Source organism: Neopelma chrysocephalum, unplaced genomic scaffold, assembly GCF_003984885.1.
Source record: "Neopelma chrysocephalum unplaced genomic scaffold, ASM398488v2 Primary Assembly neopelma1_124, whole genome shotgun sequence".
In the NCBI taxonomy this organism is placed as follows: Eukaryota; Metazoa; Chordata; class Aves; order Passeriformes; family Pipridae; genus Neopelma; species Neopelma chrysocephalum.
Genome location: NW_020897786.1, coordinates 2,255,793 through 2,276,171, shown reverse-complemented (window position 1 = coordinate 2,276,171; position 20,379 = coordinate 2,255,793). Strand labels below are relative to the sequence as shown.

The window sequence follows — 20,379 nt, the reverse complement described above, 5'->3', positions numbered from 1 at the left end:
TGGTACCAAGCGGCAGCGCTCCTTCAGCAGGGAAGCACCAGCCGGGGACCTTACTCTACATGGAAGCAGACATTCTGGATGCACTGGAATGGGGACAAGCCCACTGGCCTGACAATCCTGTCATCTCCATCAGTCTGTTTCCATACAAGGCACGTGCACGTGGCCAAGGGCCTTTCCCCTGGCTCTCAGCACAGCCCCAAATTCACTACAGCCAATGGAGAGAGGCAGGGTTACACTGGGCTTTGACCCCAAGCTGTTCCCACCCTGCTGCCTGTGTCATGATGTCCCCTCCCATTCTCCCAAGGAGAACCAGAAATTGGGTGATGAGGGGCAAAAGGCTGGGATGCCTGTTCCCCACCCCGTGCCCCCTGACGGGACGTGTGCGGGCGGCAGTCACTGCAGCCCTCCCCCCTCAGCCACGATTTCGGTAGAGCCTGGCAGGGTGCACAGGGAGCTGTCAGGCCACTTCATGACTCATACAGTCATTTCTCCCTTCAAGCCAGAAAAAGAAAAGAAATGTTAAAAAAAAAAAAAGGAAACCCAGCAAACATTTGAAAAACTGGAGATAAACAGAGGAGCGAGGAGATGGAGGCAGCTAATGAGGTCCCTGGCCCCAGTGTGAGGTGTAAGGAGAGCACAGATGCTTCTTGGCCGGCAGCGATCCCACCCGTCAGACACAAGAAGCGCACAAGGGACAGCACTGCCCGGCAAAGCCCCGGCACTCCTGGCGGGGACCTGCGAGGGAGCTGCGGGGGCCCGGCCCCAGCGCGGCAGAGCAGCCAGCCTTGTGGCCAGGACTCCCGGCAGCCCTTAGGCAGCGTCTGTACAGCCACGGCAGCACAGGGATGGCAGGATACCCTGGCTCCGTGGAAATCTCACCGAGCTGCAATGAGCAGACTGGGATCTTTCCCAGATTTGTTTTTCTCCCCCTGCTCTTTGAAACACCCATGAACTTAGAAATGCTCATCTGCGAGGAAGCCAGAACCACCAGCCTGATGCCATGCAGCCCCCCAGTTTTCCCATGGCTTAGCCACCCCCTGCCCTAAGGACTGAAAAAGGAAAAAAAAGCCCCAAAAAATTTGATTCTTTTAGTTAAAACCAAATGTGTCACCTCAGTAACAAATTGGCCTGCCTGCCTGGCAGAAATAGCTCTGTTAAAATATATATCCATATTATTCTTTTTGAGTTGCCTTTCCCAAATGAGTTCAAGAATGGGGAAGTTTTAAAGTCCCTGTGGACAGCGAGTCTTTCTGCTCCCTTCCCTGCACCCAGCAAGGTAATTATCTGCCAGGAGCCAGGCTGTGCCATGGCTAGTTAAATCGCTAATTAGCAGAAACCCCCTGGGTCCATCCCCATCCCTCTCTGCCTTCCTCCTCCTCCTCGCCCCGGGGCACACAGCAGAGCATCTTGTGTTTAGCACCACAGCTAGGAGAGCCTTGTTCTCCTCCCTTGGGTGCCAGAGGTGCAAAGGTAGCCCTGCCCACCCAAGGGACAAGGGACAGAAGGACCCCAGAAACTTATTATCCATTGCCAAGAGGACACTCCTTGCTATGAGGCTACCAGGTGGATGAGGGCAGAGTGGCGTGCACTACTTCTGCTGGTACCAAGAGACTTACAAAGTGCATAATTTAGAGTCTGCTTCAGCATCTTCTGGAAGGATGCCTAGGAAGCAGAGGCTTCCCAAGAAATCTTCTCTTCCCAAAATGAAAGGAAAAAAGCTCTGAGCTTGGAGACATTTAGCTCTCCATGCCTGGACTTCTCCCCTTTTTCCTCCTCACGAGTTTCCCAGTCTCCTCGCTGCCAGCTGCCGCCACCAGGCAAAAGTCACATTTAAATAAGCCACCAGCTTTGTTGGAGCAGAAGGGTACAGTGCAAGGTGCCCAATGCCAGGGTGCCCGTGTGCTGAGCAGCACGGGAGGCAGCCACAGCGGAGTGCTGGGACGATGCCCCTCTGGCACGTGACACGCCGGGAGGAGCATCCCCCAGTGCCTGGCCCAGTGAGATGGGAGGGAGCCATCAGAGCCCAAACACCCTGCAAGGATGGCTTCAGGCTGCCAGGATGTCATGCCAGCATCCTCCTCACCAGCAGCTCTCCATGCAGGTGGACACGTTCTCCATCCTTGTATCGCAGAGCACAGACCGACTCAGTAATCTGAGGAATGCAGAAGGCAGCTCAGGCTCTCCAGATTTACACCCATTCCTTCCTGATGCTCCAGTGCAAGACCTCCAAGGGCCCATATCACCAGGAGCAGAGACCTTGGATCTCAAGGGAGCAGCAAGAGCAAGAGCCGGGGCTACTTTCAGCATGTAAGCTGGGCACCCAGCACCGAAACCTCCCAACCTTCACAGTCTGAAGCTACTTATCCAAAGCTGTACCAGGACTCAGAAATGAATGCCGGATCATCACTCCAGAGGATCTAAGATTTTGCTGGACATAGGCTGTCCTCCACCACCCAAAGGTTCCCCTCTTGGGCTGGATATCTCACCCTGCCCCAGGGAGCCCAGGGTAGGGCTGAAATAGCCTTCAGCCATCCAGCACAAGCTCAGGGCTTGCATGTTCCCAGCGTCAATCCCTGTTCACTGCCTGCTTTTTTCAGCTTCCCCAGGAGCTGCAGAAGGGGATGAGGCTGGTCCTGCGTTCCAGGGCTGCCCCAGAGAAAGAAATCAGTGGGGCACCTCCTGGTATTAATGGGCAGGATCCCAGGCAGCCCCTGGAAACACTGAAGGTAGGATGAGCACATTCCCATCACCATAAGGAAGACACCTCTATCCCCCCACTAACCCCCATCCTACTGCATGGCTCTGGGGACCCCAAAGGTTGGGAACTCCTCAGAGGCTGCACCACCCCAGATGGACAGGAGGAACAGGCACTCACCCGGGCACCATTCCTGGGTAACTCAAGCTCCTCTTCCCATTCCCCCCACTCAACCAAGAGCGAGATCAGCCTGCAAGCAGCCGCAAGGCAAGTCAGCACCACGAGGCTCCACGCTCACCTGTGCTCTGCCCCTCCAGAGAGCGGCTTGGAGCTGCTCAGCCTTTGCAACAAACTCCCTTCTGCAGCAAGACATCAGCCTTTGGGTGCTGCCTGCCCCTTCCACGCGCTGGCTGCTCTGCCTGCCTTGGGGATTTTTTTCCTTCTTTCCCCCCCCCCCACCCTGGAGCGTTTTGAACGTGCAGATGCCCCAGCTTCTTAAAATTCAGCCTGGGGGCGTGGGAAGTGTTTTGGAACATGCCCAAGCTGTCTGCTCCGTGCGTGCGCGCTGCTAAAAACGATCCACCTACTGCCCCCATCTCCTGCACCACTTGTCAGTGCCGCCGTGCCTTTCCAAAGATAAGCAAGCTTACACACGCAGCCGGGGAGCAAAGCCCCGGGAGCAATCCCATTGGGGCGGGGGGGGGGGGGAACTTCTCAGCTCAAGCACCAAGCAAACTTTTCCTGTAGCAGCTGAGAAGGAGCAGGGTGCCAGGTTGGATGGGGCCCTGACAACCAAGTCTAGTGGAAGGTGTCCCTGTCCATGGTAGGGTGAGTGAAAAGAGGTGATCTTTAAGGTCCTTCCAACACAAACCATTCCATGTTTCTGTGATGGACAGCCCTGAGAACAATGCCCTTGAGCCAGCGCTGCCTCCATTACCTCTGCATTACAGCAAGGATGGAGCATCACTGCTGTCCCAGGGAGGAAATATGAATAAAACCAATTTACTTGCTATCAAAGGATGCAGCAGCAGAATTGAAGGTGAACACAGCCCCCTTCACTATAATGGGGGTGTCACAGCGAGGGGCTGAGCTATGAACACGTATTTAGGGTAACCAGCTCGGCAGCCTGCCCAACAGCTGAGCATCCATGTGGTAGCACAGTCCAAGGGAGCATAGTAACACATCTCCTCCCAGGCAGTTCCCAAGGGCTTCACCAACAAATAATCGAGCTACAGAGATTTGACAAATTAACCTGTAAAACACTGCTGGCAAAGCCCAGCTTGTCTAAGACACTAGCAGGCAGTTGTCAGTGGGGCACCCAACCAAGGTAACAGACCAACACACACCAGTTCAAAATCTGGCTCCAGCAGCAATGTTAAAAAAAAAAAAAAAGGTGTATAAACCACTGAGATTGAGATCTGGTCAGGAGAGATGGGCTAAGCCCTCCTGCCACATGCGTGGTGTACGATGAAGGCCCCAGGTCCCCGGGGAACAAGGACAGCAGGGCCAGCTCCAGCCCAACAGCCTGGCTCTGGATTCAAACACAAGCTGCTCAGAATTAGTGACAAGGTTGCTTTTCCTTTTGCTTTTAAATCCCACTGGCAATCTGGCCTTCAAGTGCTCATCAATCCATTCAGGGCCATCTCCCCCCCCCGCCACATCACTTCTCTGCAAATTTGAGTGAAATTGATATTTTCCTATCAGAAACATGAAATTTCAAACACACAGAACATTAGATTTGAAAGCTGCCTTTTTTTGGGAAGGTGCCTGTCTCTTTGTTCACAAAAGGACTCATTTTTCCTGGAAAAGGGCCCAGATTTTGAGTGAAAGATCAATAACATGCAGAAAACTGGTGCTTTTATTTAATTTTGCCATGATACCAGAAAGAAAAGAAAGAATTCAAGGCCGAGACTGAATGACTTCAAAATATTTTGCATTTGTTTACCCCAGTGCGATGCTGGAGCATCTATTCAGAGGAGCTCAATGGGAAGGATACAGTCTTTGGAGCTCCCTTAGAGCATCCCTTTATCACCTGCTGGTATCCCACTGGGGACAGCATCCCTGGCACCACTCCAGCCCAAACCCAGTCCTTTTTAGGAGGAATCATTAGGGATTTAACTTCTGCGTCCTTTGCCCTGCCTTGTGCAAGGAGCTCCCTCACCGAAATGTTCAAGGATGACCCTCTGCCCACAGTAATTATGGGGAGGAGTGAATCAAACTTTTATTGCAATTACATCCTGGGTGGGGGGAATAAAGGAGGAAAAAAAAAATCCACCATGAAGACACAGCATTTAAGATGCATGCAACAGTCATGACATGCTGCATCCTCCCCGATCCATATGGGGGAAAACTAACACTTTGGCAAATTTATGAAGATGTGTGAAAGTGATTACATTCCTGAAAATATCTCAAGTGGAACGGCCTACCTGGCATATTTTGTTAGTCATGAAACACGCTCCTTCCACCGACTGTAGTTTGTGGCTTCCCATCTGCTTAAATACTTTAAATACTGAAACTTTCTTCTTTTTTTTTTTTTCTCCTAGCTGAAATAGCATGCCAGCAGCATAGTGCTGACTCAGGGGCACGGGACGAGGACATGCTTGCCACTAGCAAAGGGACACAGAGGATGCCACACCACAAGGGCAAGAGAGCTGAAGATTCACCACATGGGTGAAAAGTCCTACCCCTGGCTAAGAAATGCAAGAGGTCAGCTTGTGTTCATTAATTAACTGAACTAACTGAATTAGTGTCCAGCAAGGGAGCACCAAGTGCAAACCAAAAGAATATTATTTTGGGTTAAGCGTGGACATGGAAGGGAAAAGGTTAATGGAAAGAAATGGCTCTGGTTGGCCATTTTCATTTGATTTGGCCAGAAATAAAAGGCAACAATTGTAGAGCTTACAAGTCACCGCTGCCAAGCCCAGATTTTAGCAAGGCGGGGTTATGGGCACTTGTTCCAGGGCAGTCACCACCCTGATCCTGGCAATTCCTGCAATTATGGGGAGTGATGCCCCTTTTGTCCCGGGGGAGCTGGGGAGAAGGCTCCAAGGCACCAGGGCTCACTAAACATGGAGATACCATTGGCACCCTTCCAGGGGGACCCAGGGCTGCTTCCCCCCTGCCCTCTCCTGCTTTTAAGTTAATTTTAAAGCCCTGGCTGGAGTTTCTCTGGCTGCAGTGACTGGAAGAGGGGTGGGCATGCAGAGGGATGCAGCCAGAGCTCAGCACTGGCAGTAGGTGCAAAGAAAACCCAGCTAAGACTCACAAACTCAAAGGGGAGCCACAGCAGCAGAGAAACATCGCCCCAAAACAGCTATGTGCAAGCCCATTCCCAGCAGGGAGGTGCCCTTACATGTGCTTGAGGAAAGTGAGGCATCGGCACAGGTTGCCCAGAGAAGCTATGGATGCCCTATCCCTGGAAGTGTTCAAGCCAGGTTGGATGGAGCTCTGAGCAACCTGGTCTAGTGGAAGGTGTCCCTGCCCGAGGCAGGGGGTTGGACTGGATGAGCTCTGAGGTCCTTTCCAACCCAGACTATTCTGTAGTTCCATGATCATGATCTAGGATCATAGCATCCCGTACCCTGAGAAAACTCGGGATATCAACACCAACCAAAGATTTAACCACAGAGGGATTGTTTTGAGCCATCGAAGCAGTTATCTACTGGTTGCATAAGGAAATGGCAGTTGCAACCCTCAAAGCACCAGCGTGTAGTACTCACAGTGTAACCACAGCACAATTACTCTTTGCCTGATTATGGAGAACGATCAAAGTACAGGGAGCATCTCGGCCGAATGCCTCCTCCCCAGGGCGCGTGGGCTGTGCTGCAGAAACCCCAGCTATAGATACACATAAAGTGGAGCAGAGACCAGTGGAACATGATGAACGTTTTCCCAAATGGCAGTGCAAAGCTGAATATTAGGTGATGTATGGCAGATTTCCTCTGAGTGAAAATCTCTCCTACCGTGGTGGTGGGTTTTCACAGCTCATTTGGCTTTTCATTTGCTGAACGGCTTTGTGCTGTTTTCCCTTGCAGGACGAGGCCTCATAATTTGTGTTTTCTAACAGGTTTTTTTTTCCTCCTAGGAGAAAACCATCTCTCCTTCTGCTCTCCATGAGCCTAATTCCAATCTCCAGCTGGTGTACAAGAGTTTTGGAGTTACTCTCACTTCTCAGGGGGATAAATCACCTTGGAGGGCAGGGGCTTTTGTTCAAGGTCCAGTACCTAGAGGAGGAGTTTCCCCTTCCAAATGCAGATAGTTCCTGAGAGAAATAATCTCACTGGAAATAATCCAGTGCAAAGAGGGTTTATTCTATCTTTTTAGAGGCTCTTTCTTACTGACAATAGATGAGTTCAGAGCTACCAATATCCATTATAGGTTTTATTTTACTTCTTGTTAGAAAATAAAAAGGCACTGCCTCAGAAGAGTAAAACCAGCCACAGAGACTGAAGACTGACAAGAGCTGCCTAGCAGACAGTGAGTGAAAATGCTCTGACAAGATGAAATGTTTTTTATTTCATTGAAATCACTCCCTTTCCAAATGACTAATATGCAGCTATCGCACCATGGATATTTCCAGAGTGATGAGATGTTTTTAAAATATCTCACTGTGCCTCAAAATATCTCACTCTGGCTCAATAGATCATCCAAAACACCACCCACAGAAATCATAAATAAATAGATACTATAGTGCTGTAAAAGAGCAGACTGGCCAGGGCCAGGGCAGCATCCTTCATCGGCGAGTCAATGAGGCCACTGAACCCCTCCCCTCGGCACGTGGCTCCTGCAGCCAGGCTTTTTGGAGATGGAGACACCAAGTCCTTGTAACTGGAGCTGGACACCTCCTACTCTCCCAGCACCTTTGTAAAGCCATCCTGTACAGCTCCTTGATGACACAGATCTCTTCTTCAATGAGCAAACTGGATATAAGAGGTACAGTGGACTCCATGTCCAGCAGCCACCAGCACTTACAAGCACAGTGGCCACCAAGAAGACCCACGGGGCACCCCTGGAAATCCACGTACCCCCTTGGGCACCCCCTTGCCTATGCAACTGCTTCAAACCTCAAGTAGCAGCAGTGAGAAACATTTCATCCTACTTCCTTCCCCTGAACACATCGCTCCCTATTGGCAAGCCAAGAGGGTGGGGAAAGGGATACCCATGCCCTGGGAACAGCTGGCGCTGGGTGATGTGCTGGCGGGGGTACATCACCTCACCCTGGCTGGCAGGGCCCAGCCTGGCATGCAGCACCCACTTCAGAGCCAGGAAGCTCCTGCTCTCGAGTAAAAGACCCCAAGGGATTTTGATGGAGCGGTCGCAACGCTGCCCCCCAGGCAGCTGGTTTTTTACACATTTCGATGCACTTGCTCCAGGCTCAAAGAGAAAAACAAGCAGAAAAATGGCAAGAAGAAATCACAGAGCGCAGCTGACTTGTCTTGCGTGTGCTCCAACCACTCTGTGTGGGGAGAGGACTCATGCCAGAGACCCATGCAGTTCTCCTCCCTGCAGGGAAGAGACCAGAGTCCCATCTCAGGTTTGGATCTCGGTGCAAGGACAACTCTGCTTGGTAACACAAGCAAAACTCCAGACAGTCAGAGAGCAGACATATTTTAAAAGCTCCCAGAATCCTGGTACCCATAGATCCAGCCCAAAGAGAGCTGTGACACCCAAAATCTCAGCCTAGCCCAGCCCCAGCTCACCCTGCAGGAGCTGCGCCTTCTTTTTCTCTTCCCTAGGAATCAGGCAACACTCTTTGTTTTGCTGATTGAAGGGAAAGAGAGCAAATCATTTTGAGGAACTGAAAATGGGCTCCCTTGGTTTTCTCAGCAAGATAAAAAAATGGTTCAGATCACCCAGGCTGTGCTCTTCCCAAGTTGTTTCCTCTTTAGAGGCATTTACTGAAGTGCATGTTGAAACTTTGGGAGATGAAGCAGCTTTTCAGAACAGGAGTCAAAATACATCCTTTGGAAATCACAGACAAGTTGATGCTTGTCGTCTTTTTTTTCAAAAGCTACTTGTCCAGCACAGCAGGAATTGGTGGTTTCCCTGGGTTCAGGGAAGGAAAACACCTTGCCATAGAAATTCAATCCTGCTACTGGGGGACATGGGGAACCCAGCAGCAGGATGCTGCAGCAATGGGCCATTGGCACCAAACACCCTTCACAAAGCTCTGCCATCTCTAATCCTTCCTGGCAACCTCTGCTTGGCTTTTCCCTACAATTTCCCTTCTTCTCACTGGGAACAGGCAGCACTGAGAGGCTGGAGAGAGATGACAGAGATGCTGCAAAGGCAGGGGGGAGAAAGACAAGGCCCTGCATTTCCAATGAAGATAGCTGCAACATCTGTCCTCAGCCACAAATGTATTCACCCACACAGACACACTCATCAGATGAGGCTCTAAAATATTTACTGCCCAAATATCAATCCTCATAAAGCGAGGCAGCCATTTGGGCTCGGGGAGGGGGAAGGAGATGGGGCAGGTTGTCAATAATGTCATAACCACGGGCAATTTTATGTATCTCTGGAAATGGCCGAGGAACACGCAGCTTGACAGATGTGCAAACGGGTAATGCAGGCTTCCTAGTTATGGGCATGAGGATGTCAAGAGGAATAGATGAGCAGTAATTCAAAGTTATATTGGGCTTAGAGAAGTACATGGGCATCGTAATGAATGCGGGATTGGCACCAGGGTGGAGGGAGGGCTGAGGGAGGGTGAGGAGGAAGCGGCACGCTGGCCTGGGAATGCAGTCCCTGTGATGCTGTGGGCACAGGGGATCAGGGTGGATACTTGGTGGGCAGAGCCACACCACCATGGGGTGTTACTGCATCAAGGGGTGTGTCAGCCTGCCTGTTGCTTCCTGATGCTGGACCAACCTCCAGGCTGTTTCTTACTCCTTTCCAGCTACATTTGTACACAAGCCTCTCCCGCCACTGTGCCACCCTTCCTTTTCCTTGCTGTGAAACTCAAAGTTTTGGCCGAATACTTGTATTTTTCACCAAGAACAGTCAAAAAAAAACTGATCAAGAAACCAAATTAGGCTTCAAGTTTAGTCTCAGCAGAAGTAGAGCTTTTTCTTGCTTTCATCTCCAGACTAAAAAACAACCCTAATGCCGCAGCAAGGGCCACCACCGCCCCCAGCGCTGCCTCCCAGGCACAGGCACTGCTCACACCTATGACTAGTGCCTCGCCCGGCATTTCCCCATCCCACCTCGGCTGTTTTTAAAAAAGCAGCATCACGCAGACGCTCGCTACACCTCCAGCCGCTCGCTGCCGCCCCCTGTGCACGCTCCCGCCCCAAACCCGTGAATGCCAGCCGCACGACGGACCACGGAGGCTGGCCGGCTTCCAGCACGAGGGGCTGGAAATAAAGGAAAACCAAATTAACCGGGAACGAACGATGCTGGGACACGCTCCTCCTTGGGCGTTTGCTTTGTCGGAGGAGTGCTGCAGCACGTTGCAAAAGAGGAGCACTGGCTGGTCCCAGCTGACCTCTCTCAGGCAGCCTAGTACAGCACGCACAGACATCTCAGCTCTGCACATTTTTCCCTGAGATTCACGTCCTTCGGCATTTCTGGCAGCGAAATTCCCACTCTCCCACGTCCTGCGATGCTCTTCGAAAGGACACAGTCATTGGCTGCAGCAGTAGAGCCAAGCACACCCTTCCTCCCTCTTAGCTCCCGCAGAGAAGTTCATCGTTTTTCCACACCCCGGTGCTTTCAGAGTGGGGGGGAATTACTCATGAAGCCAAGCAGGCACCTCGCACACCAGCAATCCCCATAAAGGTGATTTTTCCTGTGGAAAAATCCATGAATCACTGTAAAAGTCAGTCTGGCTCAAACCAAGACACACTGCTCACCATTGTTTATTAAAAAGAATTAATCACCAATCTTTTTTCCTGGCTGATTTTATGAAATATGACTTATCCCAGCCACTCACTACTAAATTATTACAACATCCAACTGCAAATACCCCCCATGTGTGTTCTGGGAGCTTTCCCCATGCCTCAGGGAGTGCCAAAGGGTTTTGTTAGGTCAAATGACCGATGACCAAATAAGCTTGAGTTTCGAAGAAATATTTTCTGCAAGTCTCAGGCTGCAGATTTTCACTCCTAGGAGACACTTCTGGCACTGTCTGTTACTGCAGACATGTTGCACAGTGAACAATCCCACTGGATTATCCTGGAGAGCCCTGGGGTGTTGAAGCCCTGGGCAAGGGGTGACACCAGGAGGAGGCAGAGGCACAGGCAGAATAGGAGCCTGACACACAGAAGAGCTCGTCTGTCTTCCATAAAAGACACTCACAGCCACCATCCCAACCAAGCCATGTGCAGGTGGGTGCCAGGAAAGGGAGGCAGGGGCTGGCATCACTCTGTATGGGCGCAGCTGCTCTGACCCAGTGAGACAACCAAGCGGGAACAAACCCATAATGAAAAAAAATCTCTTTTTCTTTCCTTGCTATAATTTAACTTCTTTCTCCTGGCAGTACCATCCTGTGCACAAGAGCTCAGCCATGACACAGTGTAAGAGCAGCAACTTCAATGCCTACAGGTGTGATAGCAGAAAAGAAAGATAATTGCCCTTCTAACAGCAGCAGTAACTTATCTTGGGGAAACCTCTCCTGCTAATGAGGCTGTTGCGTTCAGAAATTCAGTGAGAGTTGAGAGGGCTGGTGTTGCTGCCAGCCTATGGTGGGTGCAGGCAGAGGGCAGGCAGGTGTGGGAAAACCAGACCAGGAGACCACCACTGTGGTCCCAACCTCACCACTTTGCAGTTTACTGGAGTTCATTTTTTCAGTGCTAGCACTGTACTAGTAAGTTGGCTCTAATTTATTTCTCCTCAGGAAAAACAAAAAAATCCCACTACATCAGCTATTGTCTCCTCTGCCTCCTCTTGCCTTTGGCTACGTGCTGGTTTCAAGTATCTCCCAGTAGAGCCACACCTGCCATCCAATCCTAGGCTTCTGCAAAGGATTTTCTGCATCAGTGCCCACAACCTTACAGTTTCTGGAGACCCTGTGGCTGGCACTGCTGGGGGCAATTGGGGACAAGCCTCTGTGTTGATGAATGCCAGCTGCTGAACAGGACACCCCGGCTGCGGCGGCTGGAGGCAGAGGTGGAGTGTGCTCACCTGGAAAGGCAGACATCCTCCCATCCCTTGCAGAGCTGCTTTGAGAAAGGAGCTCCTGGCTTTTTTGCTTGGAGTTTAACACCACCATACTCCTTGGTCTATCCCGTAGCAGAGGCAGAAGTGACTCGGCTTTGCGGGAGAACCAGTTTTCAGGGAAAATGCTTGGAAGGTGGCAGTTGCAACCATATGGGACTCCACCTCCCCTTTTGCAAGTCCATGGGACAGTGCCTGCAGTGAGTGCTCCGGCACAGCCTGTCAGTGCCCATCACATCCCAGGCAGAGCCACAGCACCCCAGCACCAGCCTCGCTCCTCATCGGCATGCCAGGCACGTGCATCCCAGCAGCACAGGGCTCCTCTTCCTGCATGCAATCCATGTACCCAAGTGGCGGCAGCTGAAAGGCTTGGAAAAGCGGAGCAAGACTAGAGAAAGGGAGGGAGGGAGGGAGGCCCAAAGCCACAGCTGAGCACAGCACAGCAGCTCGGGCTGCAAAGCTAAGGCTGGCAGCATCGCTCCAGTTACCCACATGACCTTGAGAGCCCTGGACAAGCTGCAGGGAGGAAAGGGAAAACCTCCAGTGGCAGCTCTCTGCATGTGCTGCTGGGGACAGGGGAAGTCAGGCAGGGGACAGTGGGGTGGGTGCCATTTGGGATGTGCCACCCCAGGGATGGAGCTCACCAGATGGACCAGGCTGTTTTTGACTCTGTCTCAGCCCCAAAAATGCAGCTCACAACACCCACACATTCTTTGGACAACATTTTAGTGGGTCTTGGGTTTTGTTCCCATGCGAGTCGATGTGTAGAAAGAGGGGAACACCCCATGTCACTCCTCTTGGACCCAGCAGCCCTTGCACAGGGCAGCAGGAGTGGGAATGGCCTCTGCCTGTGTTCCCCAGAGGGAAGGCCGCCAGCCCCGCTCTGCCATGCAGGAGATGCTGCCAGCACACAGGCAGGCTCCCAGGATCACAGCGCGTGTATCTTGAGAGCTCAGAATAAATATTTAAAGGTGGAGGGAAAAAAAAACCTACTCGTCTCTGCGAGCAAGTTCTCTGTCTTTGCGCTGGGATTTGAGACAGAGACAGAAAAATGACAAAGGAGACACGGGTTTCAGCAAATCATGGGCACATCAGAAGCAATGGCTTTCAGATGCTGGCTTTGCTGCAAGACAAATTCCCTCCTGGTCATACGCCTGACAGCCTCAACAGCCCTCGGGGACTGCAGGTCTCCTTTCCCTGCAGACACACGGGGCTGCAGGGAGTCCACCTCCATACACCCCTCCATCCCAGCCAGTGACTGGAGCCAAGGCATTATCCAAATCCCTTTCTAAGCCACTTAAAGCTGGTCCTGTCCCATGGGGACACGTGACCCCTCCTTGCACTGTCCTGCGAGCATGTACAAGGAGATAGGCTCTGCATCGGGGTGTTGGACAAATGTTCACAAATCCCTGTCCTCACGGGAGGGCTCTGCCAGAGGAGCAAACCACGGCCCAAGTTTTATCCATGCCTCCCACGAGTGATGGCTGGGGGGAAGGATGGGTGGTGATAGCTTCATTCAGCTCCCAACCAGCCCTGTGCTGGGCCATGGCTCAGAGGTGGTGGCCGGAGCAGCCACAGAGAACGGGATGTTCTGTATCACAAGGCTGTCCTTAAGATGCTTTTATTTCCAGAGAGAGCTCATTAGCTCTGATTGTGCAGGAGTTCAGGGGGTTTTTTCTGCTGATACCAAGAGCTGGAAAACTCCACTGAATAACATCTCTGAGCATGGGTGGAAAGAAGACAGGGCATGGTGGGGAGTGCAGCAACTAAACCAGAGATAATCAAAGCTGCTGCTGCAGCCTCACATCACTTACAATCTCCATTTCATTTGGATTTCCCAGCCAGAGTGGTTTCTGCTCACTCAGCCCCACTCACCATAGTGCCAGGGCTGAAGGACTTGGCTCTACTCTGCTCCAAGGAGGAAGGAGCTGCAGGGGAGAGTTTGAGATGGCAGGGAGCTGGACACAAGGCAGGCCGCTGGATCAGATGGGATGCCAGGAGCTAAAGGGAATTGCACATGCGCTAGGCAAGGAGGAAGACTCTGTCTCTGGCACATCCACAGACAGTGTTTATTTAATACAGGCACATCCTACCCAGGTGGGCACTGAGGGATGCTCCAGCAGTGATGCCTTGCTGAGATCGGTCTGGAGCAGCCACCTCCTTACCAAGCCCTGATGCTCCTCTCCCATTGCCGCAAGTGCTGCGGGAGACACAGCCAAGTAATCACGTACCAACAGCAGGAGATAAGCCACCTTCCCAGATAGGATCACAAGCCCCATTATCTCCTTAACCCCTATGCATTCACTTATCCATCCCAGATCTATTCCTCCTTATCTAAATTCTCCTTCTGTTCTTTCCTGTCTCTCACCATGGTTGGTCTCAGAGCTTCAAGGCCCCTCCAGAAGCAAGGGAGGCAGCAGGAGAGCCTGATGCCCTGGGCAGCCACTCACCACAGCTAATGGGATAGACTCCAATTGACTGGCCCCGGCGATTTAAAGTTAATAAAATGTTAAAAGCAGCCCTATAAATCACTCATGCAGGAAGTGACCTGGACAGGAAGCCTAACGAGTTAGCAGAGGTTTTATCTAAAAGCCATTTGTCTGAGAAGTGCAACACAAAGAGTCAAATAACTCTTAGGAAAACAGTAATGATGGAGCTACCGGGAGGATTAGAGCTGGCTGGATATTTACAGCAAGGATGTCAGCCTTCCCAGTATTAACTGGCCCCAGCTTCCCAGCTGGAGCATCCCAGCTGATCCCAGCTCCAGACCTGCAGGTAGGGAGCTCCCAAAGGAAATTAGGACAAGCCAGATCACAGCTCTGACTTACATTTTTAACTTGCTGGGTCCATTGTGACCTTCTCACAGACCTCTCGAGACAGGAGTCTCATGCCCATGCCCACCATGCAATAGGCTGGTGACATCCTCGCCTCCCTCCAGGCCCCAGCTCCCCCGCGCCGCGGATCGCACACGGGGAAGCTGAGATGCTCATATGCTACTGCACACAGCTGGCACCTCTGTTTGCACCGAGAAGCAAGAGGCCCCTAAAATCTCAAAACCCAAAGTCGTCCCAGAAATCAGGTTCTTGGTTTCTAAACCCGATTTCCATTCTTCAGCCATGAACACTGATTTTGCATGCATGAGGATGGCAGTTGGCCCTGGCATCAGCCTCAGCCCCTGCTCACTCCCCACAAGCTGAGCTTTACTTCTTTAACCTTAAAAAATTCCTATTGCCAAGTGCAAGGAGCAGATAAGGGTGTTTCACTGGGACAGGGACTCAGCCCCCTCCCAAACACCGTTCTCCAGCCTCCCCTTGCTTCCCCGCCACAGGAAGCCTCCAAAATACCCCAAAGGCCTTTTACAGTGGGAGGAAAGGCAGTGCATGCTTGGGAAGCCTCCAGAGCATCGTTAAGAGGCAAATTATAGATAATTATCCTCAGAAGTACATCAGGGAAGCAGAGGCAGTCACAAGACACCAGTCCCACCCAAGCCCAACTCTTTGCAGCAGCACAGGAGTTTCTAAAACTACCAGCAAATTCAGACCGGATACAATCTGCAAGCAACAGGTTTCACCAGGAGCTGTCACACCTTCAAAATCACCTTTTAATTGCAAGAGAAGGGCAGATGAGAGGAAGAGGAGCAGGCAGGAGACGCAACAGACCCAAGAAACAACCTGATTTCACTTGCATTTGCCAACCCCTTGCTTTTCACAGACATCCTTACCTTGGGAGGGATGCTGGAGGCTGGGTGTGGGTGCAGCCGGTTCTCCTCGTCAGCAATGAGCACCTTCCAGGGGAGCAGGGAAGCCTAACAGTGCCAGGGGGCTGCGGCCGGGAGGCTGCTCCGGCGGGTCTGCGGGTGCTGAGGGCAGCTCATGGCTCCCGGGCACAGAGGGCTGTGGATGAGAAGGCACAGAAGATGTCAAGCTTGGAACTCATGGCTTTGAGCACACACCGAGCAAACCCAACCCCGCAGCAAGTTTGACTTGAAAGCTAAGAAAGCGCAGAGCTTTATATATTGATATTTTTCCATCTTGCTCTTATTTCCCCTCCTCCCCATCATCAAGGAAAGAAGAAGAGTCCGGCGGGATCTGCTTAGATCTGGACACAAGGTGCAGATACTTGAAGAGATCCAGCACCCCCTGAGGGGCTCCTGCCAGGCGCAGGGTAATTTTTGGGAGCAGTTCCCAGAGGGTGTTACTCTGCTTCCAGCACCACTGGTGGGGAGGCAGAGAAGGCACAAGCTTGCCTGTGCAAGCAGCCCCCTGCCCACACTGAAGCACAGAGCCATGAATGCACAAGGGAAGGATCCCCCACCTGCATGGGCCCAGCCAGGGGTCTCACAAGGCCAGGGGAGCTCTCTGCACTGCTTACAAGTCAAAGGGTTTCACTGGCACCTCGGAAATGCTAAGAGAAAGCAGATCCTTGACCTGCTGATCTGCAGTCACTCCTCCTGACTTCAACACTGATGGAGAAGCGAGGCCCTGTCCTGATGGAGGAGGTGCCACCTTCACCTTCGAGTGCAGCACTCTCCTCTGCAGCACAGGTTTGACTTAATACATTTATTTATCAGTGAGGTCCCCAAGGCAGAGCTCACATCCTTTTTTTGCTTCTCAAACAGTTTTGAGCAGTGTTTAACAAATTAATAATAAAGTGATGGCGCCTTGAAAAATAGACTCTCTTGTCCTCGGAAAAGGGGCCATATCTCCCAATTACTCCAAAGGGCACCACTTCAGACCTCGCTGAGCAAATGGCATTTAGGCGCAGCCACCTTTTAATGGGGCTGATGTGATCCTGCTATGGCTGCAGTCAAGTGTATCTTCAAATATCCCCATGCTGCACAGCGAGAGGGCAGAGAAAAGGACAGATGGAAGCAAGTTAAAGAATACCTGTTAGCTCAAGTATTTTTTAGCAGCCACTCCCAACCTGAGGTCTGCCATCCTATCCAAAGTTGCCAGCTACGCTCAGCATCTCTCAGTCATGAAAAGTATTCACTGGGTTTGCGGCAGAGCCTGGCAAATATTTGCCAAGGATTCTTCCAAATCTCCAAGCGCACCATGAGCTTGCTGCAAATTTGTTTGCTGATCATGGTCCTTGAGCTAATTTGAAAATGGAGAGCAAAGAATAAGGCTGCTGTACAGTGTAGGGGAAGGCGAGCAAGGATGATCCTTTTCCATAGGGAAGACAACTCCTCGGACCCTAACGAGGGTTTGGTAATTAACAGCTGCAGCACTGGAGCACAGCAGGGTCTAACACCCAGCTCCTGATGCTAATTGTGGCTGAGGGAAGTGATCTCTCAGCAAAGGCAGCACCAGGAAATGGAAGGATGATGCTAGGGATGGCAATAGCATCCCCTCCGAGCTATACAGGCAGTGATGTCCCCAGCCCAAGCTCTCTATGTGGCATGTTGCAAGGAAGTGCTGGGAAAGCATCCTCTCCCCTTCCCTGCTCCCTCCCCAAAGAGGTTCTGATCACAGTTTCTCCCGTGGCTTCTCCTCTGATTTTGGCACCTTACCAAGTTCTAGCCCAGGCCAAGCACACTGCTAATTAGCTGCAGTAATTAATCACAGTTTTCATTGTTTATTCTTTTGTTCTCACACAAACAGCCGTGCTGCCTGGTGTGGGAAGCTGCCATGGTGTTCATGGAGCACCAGCACAGCTTATGGAACTGACCCTGGGGAACGGGGGGCACTCCAGACAGAGCCCAGACAGAACCCAGCCCTAGTCCTGCCAGGAAGCAAGCTAAAAGCCAAAGCCATCAGTTCTGGGCTGAAACAGTGCAAGATTCACAAAGCCACTCACTCTTCCAGCCTGGAATTGCTCATGCCAGTACGGCTCAGACCATACTTTTGAAAGTCCCAGGTGGCCAGGAGCTGCTGGTGGGTCATTTAGTCCATTCCCTCTTTGGGGAATGTGCCTAAAACGTGCCCAATGGCTACGGTCAAGCCTGGCCTCTTGACATCTCCAGCAAAGCCTTCCTTGGCAGCTTACCGAGGCTGCTGCCACCGCTGTCGGGGGTGTGGAGGGGGCTGCAGCACACGTGCCACCATCCTCAGTCCCTCCTGCAGCCGCCAGTGCCACAGCCCAGTCGTCCTCTCTCCAGCCACGGGGATGGTCACTCTCCCAGATCCCCCCCCCAGGGAGACACCCCACGCTTGCTCCCAGGAGTGGGCACAGCAGACGGAGCTGGCACACGGCCCCGGCGCAGACACAGCCATCCCCTTCTCCCTCTATCCCCCCCATCCCCGCTCCCGGCTAATCCCGCCGCGCACCGAAATCCTGCCTTTGTGCTCAGCAGATACACTGCCTGAGCATTAGGCACCCGCCGATCCCAAGCTAATCTCCGGAAAGCTCCCTCACCCAGGGGGGTTCCCATTCCCTGGGGCAGCCCTGGTGCCCCAGAGGCATGGGGGGACAGGAGGACACCCCGGCTGTGGCTCCTTGCCAGCACTGGCAGGCTGTGCCCAGGGATGAACCCGACAGACTGCTCCGCTTGCTCTCTCTTGTTAGGGATTTTTTTTAACCACGTATTTTTTGGGAAAAAAAAGAAAAATAGAAAAAAGACACCAAGGGGAGAGAAAAGAACGGTTAGTCCAAGGGAGACAGTGTTGTTAAATACAGAGAAATCCAAGTCTGGAGTCCAACAGAGGCCAAGGTTTCCGGGCTTTGACACAGCTGACAAGCTGGAGCACAATGAGAAAATACGCACACAGAAATAGCCAGGCAGGATAAAGGATTTACTGCTCCTTTCACAGAAAACAAAAGAATAGGCTTAAGCACTCCACTTAGGAGTGGTAAAAAAAAAAAAAAAGATAAAAACCAGATCTGCAGGAAGAATATTTGAGTACAGGATTACCAGGAGGTGAAATAAAACCAGATCCTGCCTGTCCTGGGTGCAGCAGGGCAGCAGCATCCCCAGGGAGCCTCTCCCCAACCCAGCAGCATCTTGCAGTAAGCACACACACAACATGCCAGGTCCCACCTCAGAGCCACCCAGTTAGTCCCCTCCTGCCCTGCCCTGGGTCAGAGCATCCCATCACAGCCCACATCCTGGCACAGCCAGCTGCCATGCCAACATCTGCACTCTCTCCCCTCCGGAGTATTTCTCCTGGGCTGATTCTGGCAGTGGGATCACCCTCTTCACTCAAATCCCTCTTCAGGGTCCACCACCCCAATTCCAACCACCCCATCTAATGAGGCTGAGGTTCCCTGCCTTTCAGACATGCTTTTCCATGATTCCAGGCTCTTGGCTGCCATCTCTTTCATGAGGAAGCCATCACAGAGCACCTCTTGGGACCTCAGCTGGGGAGGCCTGATGGAAGGAGAGCTAGGGCTGGCAGGGGCTTTGGAAAAAGCTCCCTCCCACCATCCCTCCAGGTTTGTCCTCATTGAAGAGGGAAGTTTGCAGTTCCCTGTAAGTTTCTTCCAACTTGTGATGAAAGAGAAACTCTTTGGAGAACAGACAGGAACCCAGCTTCCCTGATGAAAGTACTGCAGTGGGATTTTTTTGGGTTTATTTTCTTTTGAGAAGCGCCAGCCGGAACAGAGCTTTGCAACCAGGCAGGCAGAAGGTCTTACCCTTTCCATGGCAGGAGACCAAGTCTCCCAGCTGGAAACCAGGACAGAACTCACTCCTGGTCCTGCCAGGAAGTGAGTTAAAAGCCAAAGTCATCAATCCTGGGCTGAAACAGTGCAAGATTCACAAACCCACTCAATCCTCCAGCCTGGAATTGCTTATGCCAGAGCAGCTCAGATTATTGCTGAAACTCCCAGGTGGCCAGGAACTGCTGGTGGGTCATTTAGTCCATTCCCTCTTCGGGAACTGGGATATACTGTGCCTTAAGCAAGCCCAATGGCTACAGTCAGGCCTGGCCTCCAATATCTCCAGTGAAGCCAATTCTACAACCTTACTTGGCAGCTGATGCGCTGTTTAATTGCCCTGATAGTTATGCATTGAGGGTTTTTTTGTAAAAAGCAGATGATTTCTCAGCAGAAATAATACTTGGGAAAGCTTTCTCTCTGGCAAACTCTCTCTATTGTTCATCTCTTTCACATAAAACGTTCCTAATGAAGAGGGAAAGCAGGATCTTGGCTTCTTTCAAAACAATCTGAAATATTATATTAAAAACATGCACTGAGTGTTGACATATTTAGTGCGTTGCTTTATAAAGGAAATTGCCCGAGCTCATTCAGAGCTTGACACCATTAAGACAGCACAGAATTACGTGACTGGGAGGATACTGCTGCAAGAAGTCCCACTTTGGGGAAGTATGGAGCACCTCAGAGCAGCCAGACAGCCTTGACTCCATCTTAGTGGGAACTGAAAGCCACCTGCATCACCTCCAAAGAGGGGTGCACAAGCACTCAACATGCTAATGAGACAACTACAGCGGGTTTCAGATGCATGAAATCTCCCTGCCCAAACCCTCAGCTCCTCATCTAGACATCTCCAAAGATCCAAGACTGGGAGGACATGGTACATACCATGGCAGGCTCTCACAGTGATGGGCATCCATGCAGTGGGAGCA

At 51.7% G+C, this 20,379-nt stretch overlaps 1 protein-coding gene across 2 annotated transcripts in view; it reads right to left on the bottom strand.

Moving 5' to 3' along the window:
* LINGO1 (leucine rich repeat and Ig domain containing 1) overlaps positions 1–20,379 on the bottom strand; it is a 152,390-nt gene that overhangs the window by 122,276 nt on the left and 9,735 nt on the right. The window contains exon 2 of one of the 2 annotated variants that reach the window (XM_027698027.1): positions 15,576–15,747. The gene's annotated coding sequence lies outside the window, so the exon portion shown is untranslated. Of the gene's footprint in view, positions 1–2,993; positions 3,017–15,575; positions 15,748–20,379 lie in introns of those variants that run through there. The other variant, XM_027698028.1, reaches the window with a different exon arrangement.